Source organism: Loxodonta africana, chromosome 4, assembly GCF_030014295.1.
Source record: "Loxodonta africana isolate mLoxAfr1 chromosome 4, mLoxAfr1.hap2, whole genome shotgun sequence".
NCBI lineage: Eukaryota > Metazoa > Chordata > Mammalia > Proboscidea > Elephantidae > Loxodonta > Loxodonta africana.
This window is the reverse complement of record NC_087345.1, coordinates 5,547,208-5,568,931: the sequence shown is the minus strand read 5'-3', so window position 1 is coordinate 5,568,931 and position 21,724 is coordinate 5,547,208. Positions and strand designations below refer to the sequence as shown.

Below are 21,724 nucleotides of genomic sequence, written 5' to 3'. Positions count from 1 at the left end.
GCAATTCACGAGTGGTTCTCACTCAGGGGGATCTCCTGTCTGCATTAGTCGGAGTGACACACTAGCTGAGTAAGGCGTGTTTACAGTGGAGACTGGAAGGTACAGAGAGCCAGTGCACAGAAAACCATCACCTTCAGTGTCCCTGTCCACAGTTTTGGTGTCTGTGCTTGGTGTGGTCAGTGTTCCTGTGCCCCAGCTGCCATCTGAGGTCGTTGGGAGGGTCCCCTCTGGAAAGCCTGGGGTCCTTCAGTGAGTTCTGGGGCACGTGGGAAGCAGCAGGGTGTGGTGCTGAGACAGTGGCTGTGCTGGCCAGGTGGGGACCCTAGAGCACCCACTTGGATGGGGTCCTGGCCACCACGTGATGTGGGGCTTGGGCTGAGGATTCAGCGCACTAATGTAAGACAAGTTCTAAGAGCAGCGCCTGGCGCATTGGAGCTGCCTCACAGGTGCCGGCTATTATGCTTGTTTCGTTCTCATGGTTCCTGCTGGCTCTGATCGCCTGCCGCCTTCTGAATTCTTGGTTTAGTATAATCCGTCTACGGTATTCTGGTTCCAGCACCTCCTGTGGGCTAGGCACTGGGAATGCAGTGCTGAGATCCACAGGGGCTGCCCGCAGAGCGCTGCCCTCAGAGACTGCCCATCCTCCAAACCAAGAAAAAAAAAAAAAGCCCCAAACCAAAAAACCCAAACCTGTTGCCACTGAGCTGATTTGGACTCATGGCGACCCTATAGGACAGAGTAGAACTGCCCCATAGGGTTTCCAAGGAGCAGCTGGTGAATTTGAACTGCCGACCTTTTGGTTAGCAGTCGAGCTCTTACCAGGCCTCAAACCCCACCCCTAAACGCACCAGCAAACGAGGTGAGTGCAGACAGTGGTGCATCAAATAACAGGAGAGCAGTCCCCGGCTGTGCTGGCCAAGGCTGCAAGCCACGTGTAACCAAAAGCCAGACCAGTTGCCATTGAGTTGACCCTGAATCATGGCGACCCCATGTGTTTCAGAGCAGAACTGTGCCCCATAGGGTTTTCAGTGGCTGTTTTTTCGAAAGTTTATCACCAGACCTTTCTTCTGAGTGCCTCTGGGTGGATTTGAAGCACCAACCTTTTGGTTAGTAACCAGGCACTTAACCGTTTGCTATACCCAGGGACTCCTCATGTGGGTGGTTAAAGTTCTCTAGTAGCCTCATTGTGAAGTGAAAGGAAATAGGTGAAATTAATTTCAACAGTACCTTTTAGTTGTTAATCTAGTATATAAAAAACCAAACCCATTGCCATTGAGTCGATTCCGACTCATAGCGACCCTAAAGGACAGAATAGAACTGCCCCATAGTGTTTCCAAGGAGCTCCTGGTGGATTCGAACTGCCAACCTTTGGGTTACCAGCTGTAGTCCTTAACCACTACGCCACCAGGGTTTCCAATCCAGTATATATAAAATATTATTTTGACACAGTCAATATAAACTCGATATGTAATCAGTATACAAATTGTTAGTGAGGTGATGCATATTCTTTCCTCTGTACTGAGTCTTCAGAATCTGGGGTGTATTTTACATAGGCGGCACATGTCAGTCGGGGCTTACCATGTCCTGGAGGCCCAGTGACCACGCGTGGCTTGAGGCCCCCTTGTTGGACAGGGCAGGTCTGGAGTGGAGTGAGGGGCCTGTTTATGAAGCCGACTCAGGTGGGCTTCCTGATGAAGCGACGTTTGGGCTTAGCCCGGCCGAGGAGGAGACAGATGGCGTGACCACTGGGAGCAGAGTCCACTTAGGAGTGGTGTGCCCTGGGTCGCCTTCCCTGAGCGCGACCCAGCTTGGCCGCAGCTGCTGTGTGTGATGGAGGGATAGTGGTGAAAGGCGAGGCTAGAGCGGGTGTCAGGGCTGAATATGCAGGTCCCCAAGGCCGTGCTGAGCTGTTGGACTCTATTCTTGTGGTGGAGCGACTTCAGCAGGGGTGAACGAGACTTGGCTTTTCTGTGGCAGTGGGCTAACCAGCGAGGAGGGTGCTGCAGGGGCCCGGGGGGTGTGTGGCGCCTTGGAGCGGGGTTACGGCGGGGCATTTGAGAAGCGGTGGGCTTGTTGAGGTGTAGTCTAGAGGTATAGAGATGGGGCTTACCATGGACTAGAGGTGGGAGGGGAGGGAGGTCGGGACTGGCTGTTAGGGTTTGGGCTTCAGCGCCTAGGAGTGCTGCTGCCATTTACAAGGTGAGGGGAACCTGGGGAGAGAAGAGTTTGATGTGAGGCATGACAAGTTCAGGGCAGGTGGAGGGAGCGTGTCTATGGCTCTGGCACCATCCACTAGCGCCCGGGGTGGCACTGTGACCAGCTTTACTGTGCTCCGCTCGTCTAGGTTTGGTGTTGGCCTCGTTGGGGAGCATTCTTGTGGTAAAATGAGTTCCTTTATGTGGCCTCTTGCCTTGTTTCTTTGGAAAAACAGCTTGAGAGATTTTTCCCTTAAGCCCTGAGGTGTTACTTGGCCCTAGTTTTCTACTCCAGAGGGTTTGTTACTTTTGTCCAGGTTGATTGACATTTCCTGGGTAAGCTGTAAGCAACTTGATGGTTTGATACTTTTTCTCTAACCCTGGGCTGCAGCCTGCCTGTGATTGGTCTATTTTATGAACCTTGCAAGGATTGGTCAGTATACTTCTGCAAATGAAGTACTAGACTATGCAAATGAAATGACTATCGTCCACCAAGAGGATTGGTCAGTTCCTGGCCCAGCTGGGAGGGCCATGCCTTGAACTTGACCTGGAGTTTTTGTTTATATGTAGCCAGCCCTACAGAGGTTTCAGCAAAAAAAAAGGAAAGGAGAAAAGGCAAGAATAGAGAAGCAGAGAGAAAGAGGTGAGGAACCTCTTAAAAGAGCTGTAACAGGGTCCAGGGCTGTAACACTGAAGACAACGAGAGACCCAGACGGGGCCCTGCGCCAGAGTCCGTGGTGACCGCAGGAAACTGCTGCTAGGGATGCAGCTAAGAGGACTGAACAAACTGCTACGCTGGCAGTGAGCTGGGTCAGCAGTACAGGGGCCGAAGGCAGAGTCTGTCCTGAGGGGGCCGAGGGGAGCCTGTCCTGAGGGGGCCGAGGGGAGCCTGTCCTGAGGGGGCCGAGGGGAGCCTGTCCTGAGGGGGCCGAGGGGAGCCTGTCCTGAGGGGGCCGAGGGAGCCTGTCCTGAGGGCTGAGAGGAGGCCTGCATGGCTGACGGGGGTGAGCACGGCAGAGAAAAGGGCCTGCTTGCTCGCGTAGCTGAGAGGAGCAGAGAGAGTTGTCTGCACCGAGGAAGGGAGGGATGCTGTCTCCTTCAGGAAGCCTTCCACACTTTGTCTGCATGCTTCCTGATCCTGATCCCGAGTTGTATCCTCTTCCTTCCTTAATAAACCACTTAACTGTAAGTACAGTTCATGAGTTCTGTGAGATGTTGCAGCAAATTGCCAAACACAAACGAGCGAGGGAAGAGTGCTGAGGGGTGTGGAGTGGCGGGTGTTGGAGATGGAGGGGTGCAGCAGCCGGAGAGTGTCGGCACCTGGGGTGTATTTGACTTCTGACTCACAGGACTTGGCTTTGTACTGGTTCTTATATTTGAAATTATTTGTGCGGTCCTCCTCCTGCCTAGATTCTTCCTGAAACTTGGGCATCTGCACGTGCAGCAGATGAACTAGTGGAGCCGCGCAAACAACTTAGAATCCACCACTCACCATCCCTGTTGTCAAAATCCTTCCCTTTGTACCAGGAGGTGCCCTCCCACCCTGGGGCCCCTCGCCTACCTGCCACATCTCCTGCCAGGTGCCCAGGCTTCTTCATCTCTGGGGGGTGCGAGCTCCCCTCACTCGGTTGCCCTGAGCCCCCCCCACCCCGCCCACCTGTGGCTCCTCGTGTGCTGTGCGAGGCCGAATGTAGCCAGAGGACCAGCTGCGGCCCTTCCTCTCTTCCCATGAGATGCTGTGAGCAAAAAGGGGATGGAGAGAAGCTTGCTTTCCCATCGATGTCACTTACATGGTACCCCTTGCCAAAAGAGATAATAAATAAGTTGCTTTAAGTCAAAATGGCCTTCACTCCACCAGACTGAGTCCAGCACAACTAGATGGTGCCCAGCTACCACCACCGACTGCTGTGACAGAGATCACAGAAGAGGGTCCCGGACAGAGCTGGAGAAAAATGTAGAACAGAATTCTAACTCACAAAGAAGGACCTGACTTAATGGTCTGACGGAGACTGGAGAACCCTGAAAGTATGGCCCCCAGACACCCTTATAGCTGAGTGCTGAAGTCACTCCTGAGGTTCACCCTTCAGTCAAAGACTAGACAGGCCCGTAAAATAAAATGGGACTAGATGGGCACACCAGCCCCAGGGCAAGGATGAGAAGGCAGGAGGGGACAGGAAAGCTGGTAATAGGGAACCCAAGATCAAGATGGGGAGAGTGTTGACATGTGGGGTTTTAACCGATGTCACAAAACAGTATGTGTATTAATTGTTGAACGAGAAACTAATTTACTCTGTAAACCTTCATTTAAAGTAGAGTAAAAAAAAGTTTAATTGAAAAAAACAAAAACAAATGGCTCTTACATATTAAATATGTAGTATGCACAAATTTTTTTTAAAAACAAAAGTTCATCTCCTATGAGACACTTCAGTGCCCTCTCTTCATTAGAAATAAGCCAGGGACCGTTCTCCAGGGTGAGACAGCCTTCTGCAAGAGAGCCTGTAGTAGCCACAATGCCGTCCTTGGGATGGGCCGCAGGTCACGTGGCCAACCCCTGATTGTCACACGTTTTGTTTTCTCCAGTTTCTCCCCCTGAACTGCTACTTCAGTATCCTTGTGCCTACATCTTTGCTCTCATCTCTGGTTATTTTCTTGGGATAACTGCTAAATGTAAAATTATCGCTTCAGAGGCTTTGCATATTTTTTTTTTTAATAACTTTTATTAAGCTTCAAGTGAACGTTTACAAGTCCAATCAGTCTGTCACATTTAAGTTTACATACATCTCACTCCCTACTCCCACTTGCTCTCCCCCTCTTGAGTCAGCCCTTTCAGTCTCTCCTTTCTTGACAATTTTGCCGGCTTCCCTCTCTCTCTATCCTCCCATCCCCCCTCCAGACAAGAGTTGCCAACACAATCTCGAGTGTCCACCTGATATCATTAGCTCACTCTTCATCAGCGTCTCTCTCCCACCCGCTGACCAGTCCCTTTCATTTCTGATGAGTTGTCTTCGGGGATGGTTCCTGTCCTGTGTCAACTGAAGGTCTGGGGAGCATGGCCGCCGGGATTCCTCCAGTCTCAGTCAGACCATTAAGTTTGGTCTTTTTATGAGCATTTGGGGTCTGTATCCCACTGATCTCCTGCTCCCTCAGGGGTCCTCTGCTGTGCTCCCTGTCAGGGCAATCATCGATTGTGGCCGCGCACCAACTAGTTCTTCTGGTCTCAGGATGATGTAGGTCTCTGGTTCATGTGGCCCTTTCTGTCTCTTGGGCTCTTAGTTGTCGTGTGGCCTTGGTGTTCTTCCTTTTCCTTTGCTCCAGATGGGTTGAGACCAATTGCTGCATCTTAGATGGCCGCTTGTTAGCATTTAAGACCCCAGACGCCACATTTCAAAGTGGGATGCAGAATGATTTCATAATAGAATTATTTTGCCAATTGACTTAGAAGTCCCCGCAAACCATGTTCCCCAGACCCCCGCCCTTGCTCCGCTGACCTTTGAAGCATTCATTTTATCCCGGAAACTTCTTTGCTTTTGGTCCAGTCCAATTGAGCTGACCTTCCATGTATTGAGTGTTGTCTTTCCCTTCACCTAAAGCAGTTCTTATCTACTGATTAATCAATAAAAAACCCTCTCCCACCCTCCCTCCCTCCCCACCTCCCTCCCTCCCCCCCTCGTAACCACAAAAGTGTGTGTTCTTCTCAGGTTTACTATTTCTCACGATCTTATAATAGTGGTCTTATACAATATTTGTCCTTTTGCCTCTGACTAATTTCGCTCAGCATAATGCCTTCCAGGTTCCTCCATGTTATGAAATGTTTCAGAGATTCGTCACTGTTCTTTATCGATGCGTAGTATTCCATTGTGTGAATATACCACAATTTATTTACCCATTCATCCGTTGATGGACACCTTGGTTGCTTCCAACTTTTTGCTATTGTAAACAGAGCTGCAATAAACATGGGTGTGCATATATCTGTTTGTATGAAGGCTCTTGTATCTCTAGGGTATATTCCTAGGAGTGGGATTTCTGGGTTGTATGGTAGTTCTATTTCTAACTGTTTAAGATAACGCCAGATGGATTTCCAAAGTGGTTGTACCATTTTACATTCCCACCAGCAGTGTATGAGAGTTCCAATCTCTCCGCAGCCTCTCCAACATTTATTATTTTGTGTTTTTTGGATTAATGCCAGCCTTGCTGGTGTGAGATGGAATCTCATCGTAGTTTTAATTTGCATTTCTCTAATGGCTAATGATGGAGAGCATTTTCTCATGTATCTGTTGGCTGCCTGAATATCTTCTTTAGTGAAATGTGTGTTCATATCCTTTGCCCACTTCTTGATTGGGTTGTTTGTCTTTTTGTGGTTGAGTTTTGACAGAATCATGTAGATTTTAGAGATCAGGCGCTGGTCGGAGATGTCATAGCTGAAAATTCTTTCCCAGTCTGTAGGTGGTCTTTTTACTCTTTTGGAGAAGTCTTTAGATGAGCATAGGTGTTTGATTTTTAGGAGCTCCCAGTTATCTGGTTTCTCTTCATCATTTTTGGTAATGTTTTGTATTCTGTTTATACCTTGTATTAGGGCTCCTAGGGTTGTCCCAATTTTTTCTTCCATGATCTTTATCGTTTTAGTCTTTATGTTTAGGTCTTTGATCCACTTGGAGTTAGTTTTTGTGCATGGTGTGAGGTATGGGTCCTGTTTCATTTTTTTGCAAATGGATATCCAGTTATGCCAGCACCATTTGTTAAAAAGGCTATCTTTTCCCCAGTTAATTGACACTGGTCCTTTGTTAAATATCAACTGCTCATACGTGGATGGATCTATGTCTGGGTTCTCAATTCTGTTCCATTGGTCTATGTGTCTGTTGTTGTACCAATACCAGGCTGTTTTGACTACTGTGGCTGTATAGTAGGTTCTGAAGTCAGGTAAGGTGAGGCCTCCCACTTTCTTCTTCTTTTTCAGTAGTGCTTTGCTTATCCGGGGCTTCTTTCCCTTCCATATGAAATTGGTGATTTGTTTCTCTATCCCCTTAAAATATGACATTGGAATTTGGATCGGAAGTGCGTTAAATGTATAGATGGCTTTTGGTAGAATAGACATTTTTACTATGTTAAGTCTTCCTATCCATGAGCAGGGTATGTTTTTCCACTTAAGTATGTCCTTTTGAATTTCTTGTAGTAGAGCTTTGTAGTTTTCTTTGTATAGGTCTTTTACATCCTTGGTAAGATTTATTCCTAAGTATCTTATCTTCTTGGGGGCTACTGTGAATGGTATTGATTTGGTGATTTCCTCTTCGGTGTTCTTTTTGTTGATGTAGAGGAATCCAAGTGATTTTTGTATGTTTATTTTATAACCTGAGACTCTGCCAAACTCTTCTATTAGTTTCAGTAGTTTTCTGGAGGATTCCTTAGGGTTTTCTGTGTATATAATCATGTCATCTGCAAATAGTGATAACTTTACTTCTTCTTGCCAATCCGGATACCTTTTATTTCTTTGTCTAGCCTAATTGCCCTGGCTAGGACTTCTAGCACAATGTTGAATAATAGCGGTGATAAAGGGCATCCTTGTCTGGTTCCCGTTCTCAAGGGAAATGCTTTCAGGTTCTCTCCATTTAGAGTGATATTGGCTGTTGGCTTTGCATAGATGCCCTTTATTATGTTGAGGAATTTACCTTCAATTCCTATTTTGCTAAGAGTTTTTATCATGAATGGGTGTTGGACTTTGTCAAATGCCTTTTCTGCATCAATTGATAAGATCATGTGGTTTTTGTCTTTTGTTTTATTTATGTGATGGATTACATTAATGGTTTTTCTGATATTAAACCAGCCTTGCATACCTGGTATAAATCCCACTTGATCAGGGTGAATTATTTTTTTGATGTGTTGTTGGATACTATTGGCTAGAATTTTGTTGAGGATTTTTGCATCAATGTTCATGAGGGATATAGGTCTATAATTTTCTTTTTTTGTAATGTCTTTACCTGGTTTTGGTATCAGGCAGATGGTGGCTTCATAGAATGAGTTGGGTAGTATTCCGTCATTTTCTATGCTTTGGAATACCTTTAGTAGTAGTGGTGTTAACTCTTCTCTGAAAGTTTGGGAGAACTCTGCAGTGAAGCCGTCCGGGCCAGGGCTTTTTTTTGTTGGGAGTTTTTTGATTACCGTTTCAATCTCTTTTTTTGTTATGGGTCTATTTAGTTGTTCTACTTCTGAATGTGTTAGTTTAGGTAGGTAGTGTTTTTCCAGGAATTCATCCATTTCTGCTAGGTTTTCAAAATTGTTAGAGTACAATTTTTCATAATAATCTGAAATGATTCTTTTAATTTCATTTGGTTCTGTTGTGATGTGGTCCTTCTCGTTTCTTATTCGGGTTATTTGTTTCCTTTCCTGTATTTCTTTAGTCAGTCTAGCCAATGGTTTATCAATTTTGTTAATTTTTTCAAAGAACCAGCTTTTGGCTTTGTTAATTCTTTCAATTGTTTTTCTGTTCTCTAATTCATTTAGTTCAGCTCTAATTTTTATTATTTGTTTTCTTCGGGTGCCTGATGGATTCTTTTGTTGCTCAGTTTCTATTTGTTCAAGTTGTAGGGACAATTCTCTGATTTTGGCTCTTTCTTCTTTTTGTATGTGTGCATTTATTGATATAAATTGGCCTCTGAGCACTGCTTTTGCTGTGTTCCAGAGGTTTTGATAGGAAGTATTTTCATTCTCGTTGCTTTCTATGAATTTCCTTATTCCCTCCTTGATGTCTTCTATAACCCAGTCTTTTTTCAGGAGGGTATTGTTCATTTTCCAAGTATTTGATTTCTTTTCCCTAGTTTTTCTGTTATTGATCTCTAGTTTTATTGCCTTGTGGTCTGAGAAGATGCTTTGTAATATTTCGATGTTTTGGACTCTGCAAAGGTTTGTTTTATGACCTAATATGTGGTCTATTCTAGAGAATGTTCCATGTGCGCTAGAAAAAAAAGTATATTTTGCAGCAGTTGGGTGGAGAGTTCTGTATAAGTCAATGAGGTCAAGTTGGTTGATTGTTGTAATTAGATCTTCCGTGTCTCTGTTGAGCTTCTTACTGGATGTCCTGTCCTTCTCCGAAAGTGGTGTGTTGAAGTCTCCTACTATAATTGTGGAGGTATCTATCTCACTTTTCAATTCTGTTAAAATTTGATTTATGTATCTTGCAGCCCTGTCATTGGGTGCATAAATATTTAATATGGTTATGTCTTCCTGATCAATTGTCCCTTTTATCATTATATAGTGTCCTTCTTTATCCTTTGTTGTGGATTTAAGTCTAAAGTCTATTTTGTCAGAAATTAATATTGCTACTCCTCTTCTTTTTTGCTTATTGTTTGCTTGATATACTTTTTTCCATCCTTTGAGTTTTAGTTTGTTTGTGTCTCTAAGTCTAAGGTGTGTCTCTTGTAGGCAGCATATAGATGGATCGTGTTTCTTTATCCAGTCTGTGACTCTCTGTCTCTTTATTGGTGCATTTAGTCCATTTACATTCAGGGTAATTATAGATAAATAAGTTTTTAGTGCTGTCATTTTGATGCCTTTTTATGTGTGTTGTTGACAATTTCATTTTTCCACATACTTTTTTGTGCTGAGGCGTTTTTCTTAGTAAATTGTGAGATCCTCATTTTCATAGTGCTTGACTTTATGTTAGTTGAGTCGTTACGTTTTTCTTGGTTTTTATCTTGAGTTATAGAGTTGTTATACTTTTTTGTGGTTACCTTATTATTTACCCCTATTTTTCTAAGTAAAAACCTAACTTGTATTGTTGTATATCGCCTTGTATCACTCTCCATATGGCAGTTCAATGCCTCCTGTATTTAGTCCCTCTTTTTGATTATTGTGATCTTTTACCTATTGACTTCCATGATTCCCTGTTATGTGTATTTATTTTTTTTTTAATTAATCTTAATTTGTTTGTTTTTGTGATTTCCCTATTTGAGTTGGTATCAGGACGTTTTGTTTTGTGACCTTGTGTTGTGCTGATATCTGATATTATTGGTTCTCTGACCAAACAATATCCTTTAGTATTTCTTGTAGCTTTGGTTTGGTTTTTGCAAATTCTCTAAACTTGTGTTTGTCTGTAAATATCTTAATTTCGCCTTCATATTTCAGAGAGAGTTTTGCTGGATATATGATCCTTGGCTGGCAGTTTTTCTCCTTCAGTGTTCTGTATATGTCGTCCCATTCCCTTCTTGCCTGCATGGTTTCTGCTGAGTAGTCAGAACATATTCTTATTGATTCTCCCTTGAAGGAAACCTTTCTTTTCTCCCTGGCTGCTTTTAAAGTTTTCTGTTTATCTTTGGTTTTGGCAAGTTTGATGATAATATGTCTTGGTGTTTTTCTTTTTGTATCAATCTTAAATGGGGTTCGATGAGCATCTTGGATAGATATCCTTTCGTCTTTCATGATGTCAGGGAAGTTTTGTGTCAGGAGTTCTTCAACTATTTTCTGTCCCCCCTCCCTGTTCTGGGACTCCAATCACCCGCAGGTTATCCTTCTTGATAGAGTCCCACATAATTCTTAGGGTTTCTTCATTTTTTTTAATTCTTTTATCTGATTTTTTTTCAGCTATGTTGGTGTTGATTCCCTGGTCCTCCAGATGTCCCAGTCTGCATTCTAATTGCTCGAGTCTGCTCCTCTGACTTCCTAGTGTGTTGTCTAATTCTGTTATTTTATTGTTAATCTTTTGGATTTCTACATGTTGTCTCTCTATGGATTCTTGCAACTTATTAATTTTTCCAGTATGTTCTTGAATAATCTTTTTGAGTTCTTCAACAGTTTTATCAGTGTGTTCCTTGGCTTTTTCTGCAGTTATCCTAATTTCATTTGTGATATCATTAAGCATTCTGTAAATTAGTTTTTTATATTCTGTATCTGATAATTCCAGGATTGTATCTTCATTTGGGAAAGATTTTGATTCTTTTGTTTGGGGGGTTGGAGAAGCTGTCATGGTCTGCTTCTTTAAGTGGTTTGATATGGATTGTTGTCTCCGAGCCATCACTGGGAAACTAGTTTTTCCAGAAAATCCGCTAAAAAAAAAAATGCAGTCAGATCCCTATCAGAGTTCTCCCTCTGGCTCAGGCTATTCAGATGTTAATGAAGCCGCCTGGGGAGGGTGGGGGAGGGAACAGAGAGATAGGAGAGTAGCACCTCAGAATATAGCCAGAGTTGCTTGTCTTGCTTGGAATGACTATTATATCTGAGATTCCAGCGGGGCGCGTCGCCTATGTGTGCTGGCTGTGTGGAGATTGCCCCCGGGGGGTCTGGCCCGCTGGAGTCACGGTCAGATCCTCTGCTTCCAGCCCCATGCCCAGCGTCAAGGCTCCCCTACGGGGATGGTGCACTCTGGACTCCAAAATCAGTCGCTGCCTCCCGGGGACTTCTTGTCCCTCCAGCCACGTGGCCGTGCCGCCCCCGAGAACCAGTTGGGCCTCCTCCCGGGGTTAGTTCAGATGGGTGGAGCAGCTCCCTGTGCTTGTGCCGTGACCGAGTGTCCTGGCTGGGACGCTGTTCTCCCCGCTCCAATACCAGTCGCTGCCTCCCAGGGACTTCTCTTACCAGCTGCATCCCACGCCGCCCGCGCGACCCGGCTGGGCCCCTTCCCGGGGTTAGTTCAGGGAGGTGGAGCAACTCTCCGTGTTTATGCTGTACCTGCGTCCAGTCCAGATCCCTGCAGGACGGTTCCCCGGCTCGGATGCTGCTCTTTCTGCTCCAAGAGCAGTCACTGCCTCCCAGGGACTTCTCCTACTGGCTGCGTCCCACGCCGCCTGTGAAACCGGCTGGTCCCCGTCCCGGGGTTAGTTCAGGGGGTGGAGCAGCTCTCTGTGCTTGTGCCGTACTTGACTGGTACGCTGGCTCCAGGCTCTGGAAACAATCGCTGCTTCCCCGTATTAGTTCGTTCTCCGTCTCTAAATCTGTGTTTGTTGTTCAGGGTTCGTAGATTGTTATGTATGTGATCGATTCACTTGTTTTTCCATGTCTTTGTTGTAAGAGGGATCCGAGGTAGCGTCTGCCTAGTCCGCCATCTTGGCTCTGCCCCCTGGCTTTGCATATTTTTAAGACTTGATCAGGCTTTCTTTTTTTCACATATCATGGGTCATCTGTATTTCTTCTGTCAATTCTCTCTGCCTGTTTCTCTATTGAAGGGGTTTGTCTTGTCCCTGTGCATTTGTAGATTTGTAAGAGGTGCTTTTCATACTCACCTGGAGCAGGTGAGCTCTAGGCAGAGGTGTTGGTGCACTCACCGTGGTCCTGCAAGGCTGTCAGCACCTGAAACACTAACATTCTTTGTTCTCACAACAATCCTGTAAAGTGAGTGCTGTTAAGATGCCCATTTTACAGATGGGAAAGTGAGGCTCAGAGAGTTACTGTCGAAGGTGGTAGGGTTGGAATTTGAACCCAGCAGTCTGGCTCCAGGCCCACGCCCTTAACCTCCACATGGAATCTGTTTCGCCAGGAGCGGGGCCTTGGCACCTTCGCAGCCCTTACTGGGATAGTACGTGCCAGTCTGTTTAAAGAGGGAGGCCACACGTTTTCACAAGTATTTGGGTTCATTCGTGTTGCCTTTCAGGCCCCCTTGCTGGAGGGAAAGGGCTTGGCCTGAGACATGGTCTTATGATCTCTGGTAGGCACTTCTGAATTCCAGCATCCTCGGCGGCACAGTGCAGAGTTGCTGGGAAGCTTTCATGAGGTTCACACTGTAGTTTCTTGACTCCAAAGTACCAGAAAAACGAAGCACCAGCCTCTTAAATCTGTTCATTAATTATAAAGCACATTTTGATTTTTTTTTTGGCTTTAACAAAGAGAAATTTATTTTCTCATAGTCTAGTAAGTTACAAGTACAGCATTTTGATTTTTGAAAAATTAAAATGGTGATCATGCCACTTAAGAATGGAAGAAATAGCAGCACTAAAGCATCTATTGAAATGGAGCCCCTAGCGGTGCCCCCTCAGGGCCCCGTGGTGGGTGTATCTCTCGGGCCTGCTGGATGCTCTGTGAGTTTGTTAAAACACCCTAGGCCACCAGAAATCAAACGGTAGCCTTGTTCTGGGCTGGAGTTTCTTTTGGAAGGTGTTTCCGTCTAGGTGTGTGAGCCTGCACGCTGGGCTGATCTGATTTCCTTCCATCCTCCATGTAAGGGTTCAGCAGTTTCTACATTAGGAAGCTTCTGCTTTAGAGCTTCATCCACCATTTGTGCGTGTGGAGACGATCACGGTGTGGAAAGGCAGTTCCCCCGGCCGTCCGCAAGCTCAGTGACCCTTGGCTTCCCTCAGGTACGCACTGACCCATGATATTAACACGGGAGGAGTGTATTCAGGGAGCCTGTTGTTGTTGTTGTGTGCTGTGGAGTTGATTCTGACTCATAGCAACCCCGTGTATGTCACAGTAGAACTGCGCTCCATAGAGTTTTCAATTGATGTGACCTTTCAGAAGCAGATTGCCAGGCCTTTCTTCTGTGGCACCTCTTGGTGGACTTGAACCATCAGCCTTTCAGATGCACTGCCCAGGGACTCTAGTCTTACACTTGTTGTATGCCATCGAGTTGATTCTGACTCATAGTGACTCCGTATGACAGAGTAGAAACTGCCCCATAGGATTTCCTAGGCTGTTAGTCTTTACAGGAGCAGATTGCCAGGTCTTTTTCCCACAGAGTGGCTGGTGGGCTCGAACCTCCAACTTTTCACATGGCAGCAGAGTGCTTAACCATTGTGCCACCAAGGCTCATTTCAAGGAGTCTAACACCATTAAAACAAAACAAACTTTACTAATTGTTGAGAGCTATTACGGACCCAGAGTCCCTGGGTGGTGCAAGCGGTTAGTGCGCTCTGCTGCTAGCCGAGAGGTTGGAGGTTTTAGTCCACCCAGAGGCTTCTCGGAAGAAAGTCCTGGCAATCTACTTCTGAAAAACTAGCCACTGAGAACCCTGTGAGGCACAGTTCTACCCTGACACACATGGGGTCTCCATGAGTCGGAATTGATGCAACAGGAGCTGGTTTTTATGACGGACTGGCCTTATACGTCACATATGCTGCTATCAGTCCCCATGGTACCTCTTACCATCAGCAGAGTGGCTCCATGAAGCGTGTTACCAGGCTGGGCAGCTCTGAGGAGTGAGCTGGGATGTGAGTCCACGTTCGTCTGACTCCACGGTGTAACTAACTCCAGGCACCATGTCCAGGACGGTGCCCCACTCACCCTCAGCTCTCAAATAGTTGTTGAATGAATGAATGAAAACTCAATTCAAGTCCCAGCTGCTTTATCTGAAGGATGGATTAGCTCACTGTAAAATCTGCATTTGTCCTGTTGCCAGAAAGCTTCACGAGAGACTCTTTGCTGTGCCATTTTGTAGAGTTGATTGACGTGGTTTCTCGTGCTGGAAAGCAAATTATGTTAAGATAGTCTTCACGACCTATTTACAAATGACGTGGCTGAGCAGCACTTGTGGGTTCGTGCCTGTGTCCTGTGGCTCCCTGAATGCCCAGGCCCTGCCACGCAGGTGAGGGAGGCCCCTGCTGATGTGAGTGTGGCGTCCCGCCGCCACGTCGGGCATCTCACTGCAGTAAGTGCCCTTCCTCACCAACCACACCCGGCGTTGCCTTGTCCTGTGGTGCAGCCTAGAGGCCACGTTGCTGTTCCTAGGCTTGTGCTGCCACTCGCTAATAGGTGCTTTCTCATAATTGTTTTGGCTGTCTTACTCTTGTGCAGGTCGTGGCAGTCTCTAAAATGTGACTCTTGTTGTCATTATGTGCCCTTGAGTTGATTCCGACTCATAGTGGCCCCATGTGACAGAGTAGAGCTGCCGTATAGGGTTTCTTAGACAGTAATCTTTATGGGAGCAGATTGCCATGTCTTTCTCCTGCAGAGCCACTGGGTGGGTTCCGACCGCTGACCTTTCGGTTAGCATCTGAGCGCTTAAGCATTTGTGCCAAATGTGACTCTACTTTGCACAACCTGCTTCTCCCTAACAAAGCTCAGCCACCCAGGACGCCTGTGCAGATCCCCTTTCTCATGGCCCATGCCTTTGACATAGTCTGCGCGTGCTGCATGAACGGCAGCTCTTATGAGTAAGAGAGAGACCTGCTGCCAGCAGAGTGCTGGCCCACGTGGGTGGCTGGCCGCCTGGTGGAGTTCTGTCATTGCTGCCCAGAGGCACATCCGGCTAGTCAAACTGCACAGCCTGGCTATGCTTTGGGGTCCCCGCAACACGTGGCTCTTGTAGTAGGAGCCCTGGACTCTGATGCCCAGCCCAGTGCTTGGCAGAAGCCCCAGGGAAGTGCTCCAAGCTCCCAGGATGACAGGCACTTGCTGCTGGGACTCAGCAGAAGCATTGTCATCTAGGGCCTGGTGTCTCATGTGCATGGCATGTCCAGCCATGTCTCAGCTCGGACTAGACCACGTGAGCAAAGTGAAAACCGTTGGGCTAATGCTTTATGTACATTGGATGACTTAAGCTTACCTCCATCCCACAGACCCACTCAGAACAGCCCCTAGGCCAATGCCGTTCATGGTGATTGCCTGAGAAGGCATCTCTGCTAAATCATTCCTGTGATTTTCACTTCTAAGGATATTGGAACCTGGGCTGTACGAAGTATGAATCTAGGAAAATTGGAAATTGTCAAAAAATGAAATGGAACGTGTAAACTTCGATATCCTAGGCATTAGTGAGCTGAAATAGACACTGGTATTGGCCATTTTGAATCGGACAGTCATACGGTCTGCTATGCTGGGAATGACAAAGAGGAATGATGTCACGTCCATCTTCAGAAACATTTCAAGATCTATCCTGAAGTACAAACGTTGTCAGTGGTAGGATAATATCCATATGCCTACAAGGAAGACCAGTTAATACAACCATTATTCAATTTTACACACCAACTACTAAAGCCCAAGATGAAGAAATTGAAGATTTTTATCAGCTTCTGTAGTCTGAAATTGCTTAAACATGCAATCGGATGTATTGATAGTTACTGATGATTGGAATGCGAAAGTTGGAAATGAAGAAGAAGGATCAGTAGTTGGAAAATAATGGCCTTGATGATAGAAAAATGCCGGAGATTGAATGATAGAATTTTGCAAGACCAATGACTTCTTTATTGCAAATACCTTTTTTCATCAACATAGACAGCGACTATACACATGGACCTCGCCAGATGGAGCACAGAGGAATCAAATTGACTACATCTGTGGAAAGAGACAATGGAAAAGCTCAATATCATCAGTCAAAACAAGGCCAGGGGCCGACTGTGGAACAGACCGTCAACTGCTCATATGCCAGTTCAAGTTGAAACTGAAGAAAATCAGAGCAAGTCCATGAGAGCCAAGATATGACCTTGAGTATATCCCACCTGAATTTAGAGACCATCTCAAGAATAGATTTGACACGTTGAACACTAATAACTGAAGACCAGTCGAGTTGTGGAATGACATCAAGGACATCATACATGAAGAAAGCAAGAGGTCATTGAAAGAACAGGAAAGAAAGAAAAGACCAAGATGGATGTCAGAGGAGCCTCTGAAACTTGCTGTCCAACGTTGAGCAGCTAAAGCAAAAGGAAGAAATGATGAAGTAAAAGAACTGAGCAGAAGATTTCAAAGGGCAGCTCGAGAAGACAAAGTATTATAATGACATATGCAAAGAGCTGGAGATAGAAAACCAAAAGGGAAGAACACGCTTGGCATTTCTCAAGCTGAAAGAACTGAAGAAAAAATGCAAGCCTGGAGTTGGCAATAGTGAAGGATTCTATGGGGAAAATATTAAACGACGCAGGAAGCATCAAAAGAAGTTGGAAGGACTACACAGAGTTACTATACCAAAAAGAATTTGATGACATTCAACCATTTCAGGAGGTAGCATATGATCAGGAACTGATGCTACCGAAGGAAGAACTCCAAGCTGCGCTGAAGGCATTGGCGAAAGACAAGGCTCCAGGAATTGACAGAATACCAATTGAGATGTTTTAGCAAACGGATGCAGCGCTGGAAGTGCTCAGTCATCTATGCCAAGAAATATGGAAGACAGCTTCCTGGCCAACTGACTGGAAGAGATTCATATTTATGCCTATTCCCAGGAAGGGTGATCCAACTGAATGTGGAAATTATATAACAATATCCTTAATATTATGCACAGACAAAATTTTGCTGGAGATCATTCAAAAACAGCTGTAGCAGTGTATCGACAGGGAACTGCCAGAAATTCAGGCCAAATTCAGAAGAGGATGTGGAACCAGGGATATCATTGCTGATGTCCGATGGATCCTGGCTGAGAGCAGAGAATACCAGAAGGATGTTTACCTGTGTTTTATTGACTATGCAAAGGCATTCGACTGTGTGGATCATAACAAATTATGAATAACATTGCGAAGAATGGGAGTTCCAGGACACTTAATTGTGCTCATGAGGAACCTTTACATGGATCAAGAGGCAGTTGTTCGGACAGAACAAGGGGATACTTACTGGTTTAAAATCAGGAAAGGGGTGCGTGAGGGTTGTACCCTTTCACCATACCTATTCAGTCTGTATGCTGAGCAAATAATCCGAGAAGCTGAACTATATGAAGAAGAATGCGGCATTAGGTTTGGAGGAAGAGTCATCAACAACCTGTGGTATGCAGATGACACAACCTTGCTTGCTGAAAGTGAAGAGGAATTGAAGCACTTGCTAATGAAGATCAAAGACCACAGCTTTCATTATGGATTACAGCTCAACATAAAGAAAACAAAAATCCTCACAACTGGACCAGTAAGCCACATCATGATAAATGGAGAAAAGATTGAAGTTGTCAAGGATTTCATTGTCCTTGGATCCACAATCAACAGCCATGGAAGCAACAGTCAAGAAATCAAAAGACACATTGCATTGGGCAAACCTGCCACAAAGGACCTTTTTAAAGTGTTGAAAAGTAAAGATGTCACCCTGAAGACTAAGGTGCGCCTCACCCAAGCCATGGTATTTTCAATTGCATCATATGCATGTGAAAGCTGGACAATGAATAAGGAAGGCCAAAGAAGAATTGACGCCGCTGAATTGTGGTGTTGGCAAAGAATAGTGAATATACCATGGACTGCCAAAAGAATGAACAAATCTGTCTTGGCAGAAGTACAACCAGAATACTTCTTAGAAGCAAGGATGGGGAGACTGTGTGTTACATACTTCGGACATGTCAGGAAGGATCAGTCCCTGGAGAAGAACATCATTCTTGGTAAAGTATAGGATCATTGGAAAAGAGGGAGACCCTCAACGAGGTGGATTGACACAGTGGCTGCAACAATGGGTTCAAGCATAAGAACGATTATGAGCGTGGCGCAGGACTGGGCAGTGTTTCGTTCTGTGGTACATAGGGTTGCTATTAGTTGGAACTGACTGGATGGCATCTAACAACAATGGCAAGAAGCTTAGTAGTAGTAGCAGTGCCATCGAGTTGACTCCAACTCATGGTGACCCCGTGTATCAGTATAGAACTGCTCCATCGGGTTTTCAGAACTGTGACCTTTTGGGAGCAGATTACCAGGCCTTTCTTTTGAGGCACCTCTTGATGGGTTTGAACTGCCCACTGGTTAGCCCAGCACTTTACTGTTTGCCCTACCCAGGGACTTCTCGAAGGAGCTTACACATGCCTTCTAAGATTATAAGCACCTTTAGAGTGGTGGCTGATACGTGCTCCTTGTACCCTCCTTAAATGTTGCATAGGTTCTTGTTTGTGGCTAGCACCTAAGCTACGGTTTCCTTTTATGCCTCGGAGTATATTTGCAGCTGGGATAAATTTGTTCAGCATGATTTTTCCCCATGGACTAATAAATATATGTAAATGTTTTAGATTTAACAACTGGGAGCCTTGTAATTCTCCAGGACTAAAGGTAAAGCCATGTAAGATGAAGGCAGTGAGTGTTTTCAGTGGCTTGTTTGTTCTCTAGCTCTGCGCGCTCTGGTTTTATAAACATAAGTTCTCTCAAGTACTCCCTGGTCCACTGTCAAACCCCTTTGTCTCTGTACTTCTCTTTCCCTCCCGTTGCCACTACAGGCATACCTCCTTTTATTGTGCTTCGCAGATATTGCATATTTTACAAATTGAAGGTTTGTGGCAGTCCTGCTTCGAGGAAGTCTGTCAGTGCCCTTTTTCCAACAGCATGTGCTCACTTCTTGTCTCTATCACATTTTGGTAATTATCACAATATTTCAGACTTTATTATTATTATTGTATCTGTTATGGTGATCTGTGATCAATGATCTTTGATATTACTATTTTAATTATTTTCGGGTGCCATGAACCGTGCCCATATAAGGTGGTGAACTTAATCGATAAATATTGTGTGTGTTCTGACTGCTTCACCAACTGGCTCTTGACCATCTCTTTCCCTCTCCTCAGGCCTTCTATTCCCTAAGATATGACAGTATTTAAATTAGGCCAATTAATAACCCTACAGTGGCCTCCAAGTATTGAAGTGAAGGGAAGAGCAACACATCTCTCAGTTTAAATCAAAAACTAGAAATGATTAAGCTTAGTGAGGAAGGTGTGTTGAAAGCTGAGACAGGCCAAAAGCTAGGCCTTTTTCACCAAACAGCCAAGTTGTGAATGCAAAGGAGAAGTTCTTCAAGGAAATTAAAAGTGCTACTGGTGAACATACGAATGATAAAGCGGAACAGCCCTATTGTTGATATGGAGAAAGTTTTAGTGGTCTGGATAAAAGCGTCAAACCAACCTGTCCAGGCTTGGACCATTAATGTGAAATTTGTCTCCGAAAATGGAGGGTGCCAAGAGACCAAAGAAAGAAGTGGGCAACTCCAGAGTGGCAGCAGAGGAGTACATTAGAGAGACTTACATATGAGGCCAAATCTAAGTCCTGGGTGGCAGCAGGACCGGAGTAGATCTCTGCACCCTGCAGCGGGAGGGAGGAGGTCTTATAGTGGTGGTGGACAGTAGTGGTTCCATGCCAGGCGCTTACATAGAGTGCAAATGGTGAACTAGAGGACCATGTGAGGGCGCCTGTGTTTGGCCTCTCAAAGCCTATTTCCCCTTCAGTCCATCCCCGAGTCTGGCTTTTAGAGTCTGGCACATTTTCTGTCTTGTGCTGTAGTACAAGAAACCCCGTTCCCCCCGCACCAGAAATGGATATAGAATTTGGGTTGGCCAGGTGCCAGTATGGTGCCCACAAATGTGCGAGAGACAGAGTTACTGTGTGCCCAGAACAGGGAAGGTCTTCTCTGACAAGGAGAAGGAACTGGGAGAGCGAAGACGTCTCAGTTCCTAGCCTCCCTTTCGGAGAATGTTCTGGGCCCAAGGCCTTTACTTAGGCATCCTGGATGGGAGGCATAGAGGCAGACCATTCCCTCAACAGCCCCCCGCCCCGCCCCTGACTCCCATCAGGGTGCCAGAAAAAGCAGCAAAGCAGTACCAGGTCCTGGTATGCCCATCATCCATTTTGGTCGTGGAGCTGCGTGTCTGTGGTTTGGCGCTTGGCTCTGGTGCATATTACATCTGTGCCTCGTTTGAGGCAGCGTTTAATGAGGGTCACTTGCGGGACAGTCCCCAGCGGATTACTCGGGCCTGCTTGGAGGAGAGATCTAAAGTAGCCACCCCCGTTGTGGCTTAAGTCAAGCCAACTGAATCTACCAAAGGGCTGCATTTGTCCAAGCTTACATATGTATAACACGTCCTGATTCATTTATGTAAAAACAGCGTATGTCTCCCAACATGGCACATGATGTGAATGATACACATTTCAGCACCCGTGATACAAAGCTCCCTTTCTCAGCATAATTGAACAGGGTGCTCCCATTGCCAGACCAGGCTGACTCAGCCTTGGTGTAGCCAGTCAATGTATGTGGACCACCTGGTCACATTCTGCAAGTTCTCCACGTCCAGAGTAACAGCAAACTCAGTCTTAAAAGTACCGTTTTCAGAATCAAACCACCCAGTCCCGCGCCATTTACAGTTTTAGCACACAGAGAGTATTTCCTTCTAAAGCTGGAGCGTTCCCCCCTGGCAGCTTCCATACCTCAAAAGATGTTTTCCCCGAGTAGCGGAGTCGACCGAAGTCATCCACCACACCATCTCCCCAGTTCTCCAGGTTACACATTCACTTGGTCCACGAGGTGTCCTCCTTGTTGACGGATCAGCTGGAACCATGTGAGGGATGACTCGTCATCTCGGTTCAGATGTTGACAGGGCCAACAGTTGGTCTGATTGGTAGCTCTAGCACAAGTCCGTGTCATTGGGGCCCGTGAATGAGGCACCTGTCCGTCATTGTGAGATAATCTGGGAAGGAGAAGAGAGAACATGAATAATTCCCTCCTCCCCTCCCCTATCTCCTGTGGGACTTGAGGTGAGGGTTGCCTGGGTATAGCCGCCCAGGCTGTCTGTGCTAGTCTTGAGGCAGTGACCTCTGTGGGAACCCAGATCTTTTGTCAGGGACAGTTGTATACAAAAGAAACACCTTTTATAGAATAGACACTTTGATCAAACATATGGCACAAATGAGAAGTGCCCTTGCAGGGACCTGCTGCATTGAGACCCCAGACTGCTTGCCTGA

At 45.7% G+C, this 21,724-nt stretch overlaps 1 protein-coding gene across 18 annotated transcripts in view; it reads left to right on the top strand.

The window, feature by feature from the left end:
- TBC1D22A (TBC1 domain family member 22A) overlaps window positions 1-21,724 on the top strand; it is a 465,294-nt gene that overhangs the window by 78,474 nt on the left and 365,096 nt on the right. The gene's annotated exons all lie outside the window — the stretch shown is intronic.